Raw genomic sequence first — 13,844 nt, 5'->3', positions numbered from 1 at the left:
TGAAAGGATCACTCCCTTCCCACTTCAGCAAACTTCCTCTCTCACTAAACTCCAACTGAAGCACTCTAATGCAGCCCAAAGCAACATTCCAGTGCAGACAAAAGCAGCACTGTAGATGGCTTGCTTTTATGCTGTCTGAATCTAGCTTCTGAAACCTGTTTAAGCCAGTTAACTAATTTACTAGCTGCAGCTGCAAGCAAAGCCTGTATAACCCCTGTTTTAAAGCTGGACTAAAATTCACCTTCTCCCAAACCAAAGAACAACTTTTCTTTGAACAACAGTTGCTGAATTAAAGAAAGATTAGAAATTAGAAAGAAATTAACCCTTAAAAGTCTGTCTCTCACCAAACTCCAACTGAAGCACTCTAATGCAACCCAAAGCAGTACTCCGGTGCAGACCAGAATCTGTGGCAGCATGAGAACAAACTTGTTCATGCAGTGAGTGATTAGGATCTGGAATGCACTACCTGGGAGTGTGATGGAGGCAGATTCAATCATGGCTTTCAAAGGGGAGTTGAAAGGACTATGGGGAAAGGACGGGGATCTGTGGGTGACTGAGTTGTTCATGCAGGATGCTGGCAAGGACATGACAGGCCTAATGGCCTCTTTCTGTGCTGCAATCATTTTATGATTCTATGTTTTGTCCTGTCATGTGTGTTCTGTCTGAAGGCAGGTCCTTGGCTCCTTGTCCGCTGATGCTTCAGTCTGAGCTGTTTTCAGGGTAGTTTTCTTTTGTCAGTGGTGGTTTGTCTAGGAGGTCACAGTGGTACAGTGGTAGCGTTCCTATCTCTGGGTCAGAAACTTGGGTTAAAATCTTATTTCAGTACTTGATGGCCAAGGAAGGTGTATTCAAAACATGGCCAAGCAGGTTGATTGTCAGTCTGTAAATCTGTCCCATACACCTGATGGCAGGCAGTAAGAGTGGTGAGAGTTTCCTGGTCAGCCATACTGCAGAAGGCAATGGCAAACCACTGCAGCATTCTGCCAAGTATAATCATGGACTAATCCAATGGAAGTCCATGGTTGCCAACACCCTCTTATGGCATTGTACCTGAAGGTGGAGCTGGTTTGTCATTGCCCTCTGCTCTCAGGGTCTAAGTGAGGAGACAGGCTGCACATCCACCTCAAATGGAACAGCAATCAAACCCTCACTTTTGGCATTATTCTGAGTCACATTCTTGCCAACTCGGCTATCTCTGTTATTCTTCCAGGACCACTTTGTTCTCACAGCACTGTTGATTGTTATTTAAAATATGGAATTTTTGAATTGCTGCTCAGTTATAGAAGTAAAAAGTTTTGCTAACACTGTAATCAGCAATTTTATTTTTGTTTCTTCAGAACCTTGAAAATACAACAATAGACTCCTGTTTTGTCAAGGACAGAACTCCCTTTTGGTTCCACTACATGGGTCTAGCCAATTCCCTTCTTCGGCTTTATCAACATACTCACTCCCCTGTCAATGGTGCTTAAAAATTGAAGAAAATTTTAATCTGGGAGTAGTGCTCATGTTATATTGCTACTAGGATAGAAATACCATCACCAATCAGGACTGTTAAATAAAAAATGTGATTATATTACTTATTTAAAGGGACAACTTGCTTAACTGACTGAACTCTGTAAAGAATTATATTGAGTTTAGTTATTCCAAGTAATAGAAAACATGTGTAACTTCTGTGTGGCTAGACTATTTCAGTTTTTGAAAATAAATTAATCATTTTCAGTTAAGTTACAATAGAGTAAAATGTTTTCTTTATCCTCTGTGCATTAAACCTATGTGGAATGCAGGGAGCAAAATCTGGAAAGAAGATTGTTCAGATGTAAGAGAATCTGCCTGATTTTCATTACATGTAAATTAATGAAAGGAAAGTTTGGTGGATTTTGTAACAAACTTTGGATCTTCCCTGCTGGATTGTCCTCCCTGTGATCCATCCAGGCATAGGAGAACTGCCCAATAATGCAGGCATAGGGCAAAATTTCAATATAACAGACTCATTCAGAGTGGTTGGGCTGGTTTGTCAGAGGAGTGGGCTTTGCCCCGGCATTAACATCCCACTTCTAGGTTTCATGACCCATCACAGAGTGCAGGCATGATAATGGTCCACACTCTAGAGAGGGTTTCTGCTTAAATGGACCCCAGCAGGGGTTAGAGTGACTGAGTTCTACATTGCTTGAAATTCTCTACCCCAGAGGGCTGCAGAAGCACAATCATTGAGCATGTTCAAGACAGAAATCGATAGATTTCTGGATACCAATGCCATCAAGATATATAGGGATAGTACCAGAAAGTGGAATTGGGACAGATGATCAATCACAATCTAACTGAATGGCAGAACATGCTCAACTGGCTGCATAGCCTACTCCTGCTCCTATGTTCATACGTTCCTATGCTTCCTAAGGCTTCAACAACCACAAGAATGGGAAGGAAACATGGACAGGCTGCATACATTGTAACATAAAGGGTTAACAGATGGTATATGTGAGCGTGTGATGTCGATGATGATGTACTACTGACACTAGTCAGTCATGTGTTAGATTCTTGGGGGGAGAGGTTAGAATGATGCCTAAGAACTATGTGCCCATTCTGTAACCTGTTTAGATGTAGTACTAAGAAACAAGTATTGAGCTGATACCAGAGTATGTCCGTCTGTCTAATCTCAGAACATGGTGGCAGCGACGAAGACAATGATGTAAAAAACACATCGGTTTTATCGAAGGAAACACAATATGAAGAAACCTTTGAAAGCAGCTTGAGAAATTTTTGTGAAATAGAGAGGCACGCAGGAGAGTGGTAATGATGGTTATACTGGTGGGCAGTCCCTGTCTTTGCCCCACTCATTAGACTGTCTTGAGGGCCTGTAGAGAAACCAGCAGTGGGAGATACTGCAGCCCTGAACAGTATCAGTCCTTCACAAAAAAGATCTAAAGCCTCAATTTAGTTCTTTTCTCTTTATGCAGTAGATCCTGTAGCAGATGACATTCTCCTAAAGCAGGGTGTGCAGGAGTCCATCCCAGATTTTGATTCCATTATTAAAGCCATTGACACTTATTTTAGCATGAAGCAAAATTTAATAATTGAACGAGTAAGTTTTAACCAGCGGTCGCAATGACCTGGGGAATTGATTGAATTATTCCTAACAGATCTAAATTGCCTAGCTAGTTCTTGCAGGCATTGGTACTGAAGGATGAGCAAATCCATGGTTGCATAGTCATGGGTGTCCGGGATGAAATGTTCCCTTACTTTCTGCACACCAAAGGTGATCTTACATTAGTTCAAGTGGTCCTGTATGAAAGGCAGGCCAAGTTAGGGCATTCAATAGGGCTTCAAATGACTCTTTGCTTGTGTTGTAGCACGAAAACCCACCATAGACACCAGGACAGGGTGTACAGAATGCTTCCAATATGGCAAAACTGACATTTCAAGTGTTTCTGCAAACGCAGCAATTTTAATCAAAGTCGCACACCAGCAATTTTTTATGAAACACATTTTTTCCCGGAAGTGGAAAGCCTAGAAAAAGGTGACCATTCAGTGCTCTTAGGGCAGGTGGACAGTCTTAATCCAGACTACTGGTCAGTTACATTGATACTGGAGCAGTTGTTAACATGTTAGCAGATGACCTTGACTAGCTTCAGCTAATGACACTCTATCAATCAGACATTAAGTTACAAGACTCAGGCGTCAAAGACCTTCCAATCAAAGACAGGATTATTGCTCCTCTTGGCTATATGGGGCAACAGTTTGGTGATTGCTGCTATGTTCTTCACAATCAATGCACATCCTTATTGAGTGGTGGGAAAGATTCTAGAAACAATTATTCGAGATATAATTAGTAGTCACATGGAAAAGTATGATAAGGAAGAGCCCGCATGGATTTCTAAAGGGGAAATCATGTTTAACTAACTTGCTGGGGCTTTTTGAAGAGGTAACCGAAAAGGTTGATTAGGGTAATGCTGTTGATATGGTGTACATAGACTTTCAAAAGGCATTTGATACAGTGCCACACAACAGACTTGAGAAAAGTTATTGCTCATGGAATAAAAGGGATAGCAGTAACATGGATACAAAATTGGCTTAAAAATATGAAGCAGATAGTAATGGTCAATGGGTGTTTTTCAGACTGGAGGAAGGTTTGTAGTGGAGTTCCCCAGGGGTCGGTATTGGGACCCTTGCTTTTCCTGATATATATTAATGATCTAGATCTTGGAGCGCAGGGCACAATTTCAAAGTTTATGGATGATACGAAGTTTGGGAATGTTGTAAACTGTGAGGTGGACACTGTGGAACTTCAAAAGGACATAGACAAGTTGGTGGAGTGGGCAGATAGGTGGCAGATGAAGTTCAATGCCGGGAAGTGTGAGGTGATGCATTTTGGTAGGAAGAGCATGGATGGACAATACAAAATAAGGGGTGAAATTTTGAAGAGGGTACAGGAGCAGAAAGACTTGGGTGTATATGTGTATAGATCATTGAAGGTGGCAGGACAGGTGGAGAGAGCAGTTATTAAAGCATTTTGTATGCTGAGCTTTATTAATAGAGGCATGGAGTACAAGAGCAGGGGGGTTATGCTGAATTTATATCAGCCACTTATTAGACCTTAGCTGGAGAATTGTGTACAGTTCTGGGTGTCACATTATATGAGGATGTGAACACATTGGAGAGAGTGCAGAAGAAGTTTACAAGAATGGTCCCAGTGTTGAGAAACTTCAAGTTGTGAAGATAGCTTGGAGAGGTTGGGACTGTTCTTTTTGGAGAGAAGGAGGTTAAGAAGAGATTTGATAGAGATGTTCAAAATCATGAGGGGGCTGGACAGACTAGATATGGAGAGCTGTTCCTGCTTGTAAAGGGATCAAGAATGAGAAGGCACAGGTTTAAGGTGATTTGCAAAAGAAGGAAATGTGGTGTGAGAGAATACTTTTTCACACAAGAAGTGGTTTGGGTATGGAATGCACTGTCTAGAAATGTGGTGGAGGCAGGTTCAGTCAAGGGATTCAAGAGGGCATTAGATGATTATTTGAATAGAAACAATGTGCAGAGGTACGGGGAAAAGGCAGGGCAATGGCACTAGATCATAATGCTCATTTGGAGAGCCGGGACAGACAGGATGGGCCAAATGCCCTCCTTCTGTGCCATTAACATTCTGTGATTCTGTGACGTTGCCATACATCCAAGAATGCTAGATAAACCAGATAATGCTCATCAATTGAATGTCTCACTGTCTTTCATGCAATAATCTTAAATCTTTTAGTCAGAAGCAGTGATATTCAGCCTTCAGAAGCTGAGGAAGTTTATACAATCAGCAGTAAGTTCCTTTCTTTCACGGAGACACCATCCACTCAACCCTGGGCAGACAAGAAAGTTATGAATCTTTCAGTTCTTCATGAAGTCAGGCCAGAGGTGACAGATGCAGAAGGCACTGCAGCAGATGGTCACATCCCTATGAAGATCTGCTGGACCCAGATCAGCTTTTCCTAGAGAGTGATGAAGAAGAATCCTTTGCAGTGCTGAGTGATCTCGTGGAGTTTGTGGTCCAAGAAAGGATTCATTTTTCGTGTCGATGGATACATCTTATGAAGTCTCTGTTGCCATTTTAGAAAAGTCAGCTGTGCTTTTAGTTGCTGAGCAGCATTCAGATCTTAATTCCAGTAAATCAATGTATTGTCTACTTTATCTCCTCTCGTCCATGAAGAGCCTTCCACAGAAAATGCCTTGCCTGAGACCAGCTTAAAGTCCATAGAGGATCACACTGCTAAAGATCCGGTACCTTCCCAGGGTGAAACTCAATTGACACCTGTCCCAGCTGAAAGTCTTCTTCCCTCCCAAGCTGGATGTCAGCACAGAATCTGTGGCTGTATCTTTAGTACTTCTGAAACTGCAGATTCCTGTACCGCTATCTTGTCCCAGAGTTTATTGGCTACAAGAAATTATTTTTGTTACAAAAGATTAGGCTGTCTTGTCTCCATATTCTCAGCAATTCTTCCCATTGCCCATAGTAGAGCAACATCACACAGAGAAAATTCTGGCTTTCTTACGACTGCCTACAGAAAGTAAACATCCCTCCCAAAAAAATCACTGAGAAATCATCTCTTCTTTTCATGACAATCTTACAGGAAGTTGGTTGCTTTTTCCTACGTCGTCTAAGCTCGTTGAAATCTCAGATCAATGCCTTTTCAGTCTTCGATACAAACTTACAAATTCGCAGCAGGAGAAGGCCAGTTGGCCCGTTGAGCTGCTGTGCCATTCAATAAGATCATGGCTGATCTGAATGTAACCTGAACCTCACATTCCTGCCTACCCCAGATATCCTTTCACCACTTTGTTAACCAAGAATCTATCTAGTTCTGCCTTAAAAATATTCAAAGACTCTGCTTACATTGCTTTTTGAGGAAGAGACTTCCAAAGACTCACAACCCTCTAAGAGAAAAACATTTTTCCTCATCTCTGTCTTAAATGAGTGATTCCTTATTTTTAAACAGTGATCCCTAGTTCTAGATTTTCCAACAAGGGGAAACATCCTCTCCACATCCACCCTGTCAAAACCCCTCAGGATATTAAAAATTTCAATCAAGTCGCCTCTTACTCTTCTAAATTCCAGTGGATACAAGCCTAACCTGCCCAACCTTTCCTCATAAGACAACCCACCCATTTCAGCTATTAGCCTGGTAAATCTTCTCTGAACTGCTTCCAACACATTTATATCCTTCCTTAAATAAGGTGACCATACTATACACAATACTTCAGGTGTGGCCTCACTAGTGGCCTGGACAACTGAAGCACCGCCTCCCTACTTTTGTAATCAATTCTCCTCACAATTAATGATAACATTTTATTAACTTTCCTAATTACGAGCTGTACCTGCATACTAGCTTTTTGTCATTATCCACAATGACACCAGATCCCTCTGAATCTCAGAGCACTGCAATCTCTCACCATTTAGGTAATAAGCTTCTTTTTTATTCTTCCTGCCAAAATGAATGATTTCACATCTGCCCACATTATATTCCATTTGCCAGATTTTTGCCCACCCACTTAACCTATCTATGTCGCTTTGTAGCCTCCTTACATCGCCTTCCCAATTTACTTTCCTACCTATCTTTGTGCCAACAGCAAATGTAGCAACCATTCCTTTGGTTCCTTCATCCAAGTCATTTATTTAAATTGTAAAAAGTTGAGGCCCCAGCACTGATCCCTGTGGTGACCCACACGTTACATCCTGCCAAATAGGAAAAGACCCATTGATATCAACTCTCTGCTCCTTGTTAGTTACCCAATCTTCTACCCATGCCAGTATGATACCCTCTATACCATGGGCTTTTATTTTCCACAATAGCCTTTGATGTGGCACCTTATTAAATGCCTTCCAGACATCTAAGATGCCTTCCAGACCTTCTATTAAATGCCTTCCAGACATCCACCAGTTCGCCTTTATCCACAGCATATGTGACACCTTCAAAGAACTTCAATAACAATGGTTAACATGATTTCCCTTTCACAAAACCATGTTGACTCTGCCGAATTGCATTGAATTTTTCTAAATGCCTTGCTATATTATCTTTAATAATAGCTTCTAACATTTTCCCCATGACAGATGTTAGGCTAACTGGCCAGTCCTGCTTTCTGTCTTCCTCCCTTTTTGGATAAAGGAGTTACATTTGCTATTTTCCAATCTAATGGAACCTTCCACAAATCTAGGCAATTTTGGAAAATTAAAACCAATGCATCAACTATCTCACCAGTCACTTCTTTTAAGACATTAGGTTGAAGTCCATTCGGACCTGGGGATTTGTCAGCCCGCAGCCCCAACAATTTGCTTGTTACCACTTCCCTGGTGACTGTAATTTTCCTGAGTTTCTCCCTCCCTTCCATTTCCTGATTTAGAGCTATTTTTGGGAAGTTACTTGTGTCCACTATTGTGAAGAGTGAAGCAAAATACCAGTGTAATTTACCACCATCTCCCTATCTTTCATTATCAATTCCCCAGTCACACTTTATATTGGACCAATGCTCACTTTGTTAACTTTTTTCTTATTTAAATATCTACAGAAACTCTTACTATCTGTCTTTATATTACTAGCTAGCTTTCTCTTGTACTCTAATTTTCCTTCCTATTAATCGTTTTGTCATTCTTTTCTGTTCTTTATATTCTTTCCAATCTTCTGACCTGCCACCCGTCTAAATGCTTTATCTTTAAGTTTGATAATATCTTTAACTTTTTTAGTTAACCACAGATGGTGGGGCCTCCCCTTGGAATCTTTCTTTCTCATCGGAATGTATCTGTTCCATGTGTTCTGAAATATCCCCTTAAAGCTTTGCCACTAAATCTCTATTGATCTATCCCTTAACCTAATTTACCAGTTCACTTTAGCTAGCTCCGCCTTCATGTCATCATAATTACTCTTATTTAAGATTAAAATACTAGTTTTAGACACACTCGTTTCTCCCTCAAAATGAATGTAAAATTCAATCATATTATGATCATTGTTACCTGGGGGTGCCTTCACTATGAAGTTATCAATTAATCCTATCTCATTGCTCAATGGCAGGTCTAGCGTAGCCTGGTCTCTGGTTCGGTCCAAAATATGCTGTTCTAAGAAACTATCCCGAAAATATGAACACTTCATCTATGCTACCTTTGCCCATCTGATTTCTACAGTGTTTAGTAGATTAAAATCCCCCCATGATTATTGCTGTACCCTTCTGACAAGCCCCCATTATCTTTTTTTATGTTCTGTCCTAAAGTATAGTTACAATTAAGGGGCCTGTACACTACTCCTACAAGTGACACACCATCCTGACTTGGAAATATATTCCTGTTCCTTCGCTGTCACTGGATCAAAATCCTGAAACTCCCTTTCTAATAGCACTATGGGTGTACCTATACCACATGGACTACAGCAGTTCAAGAAGGCAGCTCACCACCACCTTCTCCAGGGCAATTAGGGATGTATAATAAATGCTGGCATTGCCAGCACTGTCCTCATCCCGTAAATGAATTAAAATAGAATACAAAAAAAAAAACGGTTGGATCATCCACTTGGCACTTCTGGCTGAAAATAGTTGAAATGCTTCACACTTAGCTTTTTCACTGATATGCTGGGGTCTTGTGCCAACACAGGGAGAGCTGTCCCACTGACTGGTCAAGCAACAGCCTGGCATAGTCATACTCACAGCATCATGCCTTACAGCCTTATGGATGGGGATATTTGTGGAGCCTCCTCCTCCAATTAGTTGTTGAATTGTTCACAACCATTCATGACTGGATGCTACAGGACTGCAGAGCTTAGATCTGATTTGTTGGTTGTGGGATCTCTTTGCTTTGTCTATTGCATGCTGCTTATGGTTTTTGGCATGCAAGTTGACTTTACCAGGTTGACACCTCATTTTTAGGTATGTCTGCTGCTGCTCCTGGCACGCACTCCTGCTCTCTTCATTGAACCAGGGTTGATCCCCTTGCTTTGTGGTAATGGTAAAATGGGGGGATATGCTGTGTCGTGAGGTTACAAATTGTGGTTGAATACCAAACTGCTGCTGCTGATGGCTTAGAGCACCTCAGAGATGCCCAGTTTTGAGTTGCCAGATCTGTTTGATATCTACTCTGTTTAGCATGCTGATAGTGCTATGCATCATAATAGTGGGTATCCACACTGTAAAGACAGGACTTTGTTTCCACAAGGACTGAGATGGTCACCCCTCCTGATAATGTCATGGGCCGATGTATTTGTGATAAATAGCTTGGTGAGGACGAGGCATAGTAGATTTTTCCCTGTTGTTGGTTCTCTCACCAACTGCTGCAGACTCAGTTTAGCAGCTTTGCCCTTTTGGGCATGGCCAGCTCAGTCAGTTAATGGGTATACCAAGCCACTCTTGGTGATGGACATTGAAGTCCCCCACCCAGAGTGCAAACTGCGCCCTTGCTACCCTCAGTGCTTCCTCCAAGTAGTGTTCAACATGGAGGAGCACTGGTTCATCAGCTGGGTTTGGGGCGGGGGGAGGGGCAGTCGGTGGTAAACCAGCAGGAGGTTTCTTTGCCCATGTTTGACTTGATGCCATGAGAATTCATGGGGTCTGGATTCGATGTTGAGTACTCCAATGGCAACTTGCTCTTGACTGTATACTACTTTGCTGCCATCTCTGGTTGATTTGTCCTGCCGGTGGGACAGGACATACCCAGGGATCTTGATGGAGATGTCTGGGAGATTGGCTGGAAGGCATAATGCTGTGAATATGACTATGTGAGTTTGTTGCTTGACTAGCCTGTGGGACAGCTCTCCCAATGTTGGCACAAGACCCCAGATATTTGTAAGGTGGACTTTGCAGGGGCAACAGGGCTGGGTGTGCTGTTACCATTACCGTTGCCTAGGTCGATGTTGGATGCTTTGTCCGGTTTAATTCCTTATCAACGTTTCTGTAGCGGTTTGATACAATGAGTAGCTCATTGCTGTGGGTTTGGAGTGACATGTAGGCCAGACCAGGTAAGGACAGCAGATTTCCTTCCCTAAAAGGCAATCAACAATAGTTTCATGGTCACCGTTACCAGACCAGCTTTATTTTTAATTCCAGATTTATCAATTTAACTTAAATTCCACCAGCTGCCATGGTCTGATTTAAACACCACAGTATTAGCTTGGGTCTTTGTATTATAGTCCAGTGACATTACCACTACTCCACCAGCTCGTGCTAGTGTGCTACCAACTGAGCCATGGCTGACACATGCAAGTTTAGTCCAGCCTATACAACCAAGTCCTAGCATGGTGCTGAAGTTATGATCTGACTCAGAGGTAAAAGTTCTACTATTGACCCAAGATGACATTTAAACTAGGCCCTTGCCAATTTGGCTGACTGCAATTTTAAATTGGCAAGGATACTAGCTCCAAACAGATGGAGTCATCCTTAAATTGCAGGCTGGGTTTTAATGCTCTAGTCAAGGTCTGATTTGTCATTTTAATGTGCAGCCTAAGTGGCTGAGCAGTGGTGGTTTCCCTGCCTGGCCAAACCTGCCAGGATCCAAGTAGGGCCAAAAGAGGTGCAAGGTTTTTTATTAACATTTTTTTCTATTTCTTTGTGGGCCAAAAGCTCCTGGCCTCATGCCCTTCCCTGAACATGGTTCCTCCCTCTGAGATTTACATGACTGCTGGAGACTGTTCCCGCAGGTTCCCGGCAGCCTTCCACTGCCACTGAAATCTTGTTCTTGTCTGCCAGATAGGGAGTAATTGTTCAAGCTCAGGTCTGGGCATGAGTCTGATCTTGAATTTGGAAATGAGGCCTGGGAGCTAAAATCTCAGCAGAACTCAGTTCATTAGCTTATCACTCATTCCTGGCCCCATTGAACACTGAACCCACAAGGAGTTAATTCAAAGCCATGGAAGCTAAGAAAAAGGCAAGCAGATGGCAGCAGCATGATTAATGTAAACATTGAGGGAAGTTTTTTACTAATTGTCACCAGTTCCTCATTTGAAGCCAGCCGATCAGATGAGGAAAACCTGGTTAGGATTGTATACACCCACTTGCCCACTTGATTGAATTTTAAGGCAGGCCTTTAAATGAGTGGCTAGCATTTAAAACCAAACAATTGGGAAGCTGTTTAAATTGTGAATGTTGAGTTCCTACCTTGAGTAGCTGCACATTGAGGCCATATGTAGAACAATTTTAAATTAGAATTGGCTAGAGCGGGTGATACACTTGCTGGACTCATTTTTTCAGGCATTGAAAATCAAACTAGCAGTCCTTAGATGGATATGCAAGCGTATGAAAATGCCAGATAGGAAAAGACCTGCTGGTCCATCTAGCCTGTCCCACAAAGTTGTGATCATTTATACATCATGTCAAGACATTCCTTGCTTCCTATGTTCCAATGTACTCTTCATGAGAGGTAATAAACTAATTCAAAAACCTATAATCAATTGGGGGAAAAATAAATCCCAAATCTATTGTATGATGTGACCTGCATTTTAGATAAGATTAGGTCAGCTCTCACTTGAAGGTATGTAGTAAATCATCACTCACCATAAAATCCAACCATTTGTTCCATAAGTTGACTATTCTCTGGGAAAAGAGGAATTGCTAGGCATCTCACCTATTTCTTCCCTTGTGACCTTCTCCAACCTATCTAATTGAAATAATGTGTCAGTAGATACACAATCTAGTTTTCGTGTTATACTGTAGACATCAATCAAATTACCTATGAGTCTATATTTCTCTAAAGTATGTAGACCCAACCCTTGTAGCTTACTGGGATAACTAAAGTGCTTTAAACTGGGAATCAATCTTGTGCCCATCCTCTGAAATTTTGTTAAAGTTCAACATCACCATTATTTGAGGGGACCAAAATTGGACACAATATTCTAAATGAGACTTCACAAAGGTTTTTTAACAGTCTGTGCAATCTTGTACACTATTCGCTTTAGTTATAACTTTATATTATTGATCATGAATCTTCAGCAAATTATGAACTATGACACCACAATCTTTTTCTTTCAACACAGGGTTCAGTTTTATTCCTTGTAAAGTGTAAGTATGCTTAGTGTAGGTCCTGCCACAGTTAAAAAACTGCTCTACTCAGTGGAAAACTACTTGTCAAATGCAAGCCTATTCTTCAACACATCCAGATGTGCTTGCAATTATTTAGTCTCCTCTACGACACAAATGCTCACATCATCCACAAACATGTAGAACGTTCTCCAGGCATTATTCACGTTGGGAATTTCAATTACCTAAATATTTGACATTTAAGATAGTAGAGGCTTAAACAGAAAAGAAGTGCATATCGACGGAGGTGTTGCAGGATCGATTACTAGCTTAATGTGTCAAATAGCTATTGCCGAGAGGCTGTTCTGCATTTGATGACCATGATATAGTTAATAAGGTAGAAGAAGGAGCACCCAGTTAGCATTATATCACTGATCTTTTAATGATTCGCAAAACGAATGAAAATATTATCTATATCAATAAAGCCAATACAAAGTTCTGATGAAAGGCCATTGATTTGAATTGGTGGGTGGGATTTTCTGGCTCCGACACTGGTGGGCAATGTTGTGGGCATGACAGGAAAATTTGGAGAGCTGTTAAAAGCCAATGGCCCTCCACAATTTCCCATCCCATCCATAATAATGCCCGCTGGTGTTGGGGCCGGAAAATCTCAGCCGTTAAGCCTGTTTCTCTCTTCACATATGCTGCCTAACCTGCTGAGTATTTCCAGCACTTTCTATTTTCATTTGATAAAACCAATAGCCCCTGACTGTTGGTAATTCAACAGTGTCATAGAACTGTTGTCTTTCTTTGTTGTTGAGCATTTCTATAGAAGTGGATGTCCCTGTTTCTTGTCTACATTAAAGCAATGATTACCTGGTTACATAGGCCAGAATATTGCCATTGGCGTGTGGGGGTGGGCCTGACAAGCCGAGGCACAAAATGATGTGAGATGATATTGGGTGTGCATCCCGGTGCCATCACGCGTCATTCCGATATTGTGTTCGGTGGGTGCATGCCGGAGGTGGCTGTGCGCCCACCGAACTATCAAAGGCCTATTAAGGTCATTCATAAAGTCATTATGATCCTTAACACCGCTGTCTGTCCAACCTTAAGGTTGGCGCACAGGCGAAGAGCCCAAGCGGCCTTCACGTTTTCCAGGAAACCTTATCCACGGTGGGGTGAGGTTTCCTGAAGGTTTTATAAAATTAATAAATAAATTTGGTGAACTTGACAAACATGTCCCAGCTCATGTGACACTGTCACATGAGGGGACTTGGTTAAATAATTTTTTACTTTATTTGCAAGAAAACATTTTTCACAACTCAATCTCCCTGAGGCAGCTCTGTGCCTCAGCGAGATTGCTCACTAAGCGTGTTACACTA

Source organism: Carcharodon carcharias, chromosome 3, assembly GCF_017639515.1.
Source record: "Carcharodon carcharias isolate sCarCar2 chromosome 3, sCarCar2.pri, whole genome shotgun sequence".
In the NCBI taxonomy this organism is placed as follows: Eukaryota; Metazoa; Chordata; class Chondrichthyes; order Lamniformes; family Lamnidae; genus Carcharodon; species Carcharodon carcharias.
Note: the sequence above shows the minus strand (reverse complement) of the source record.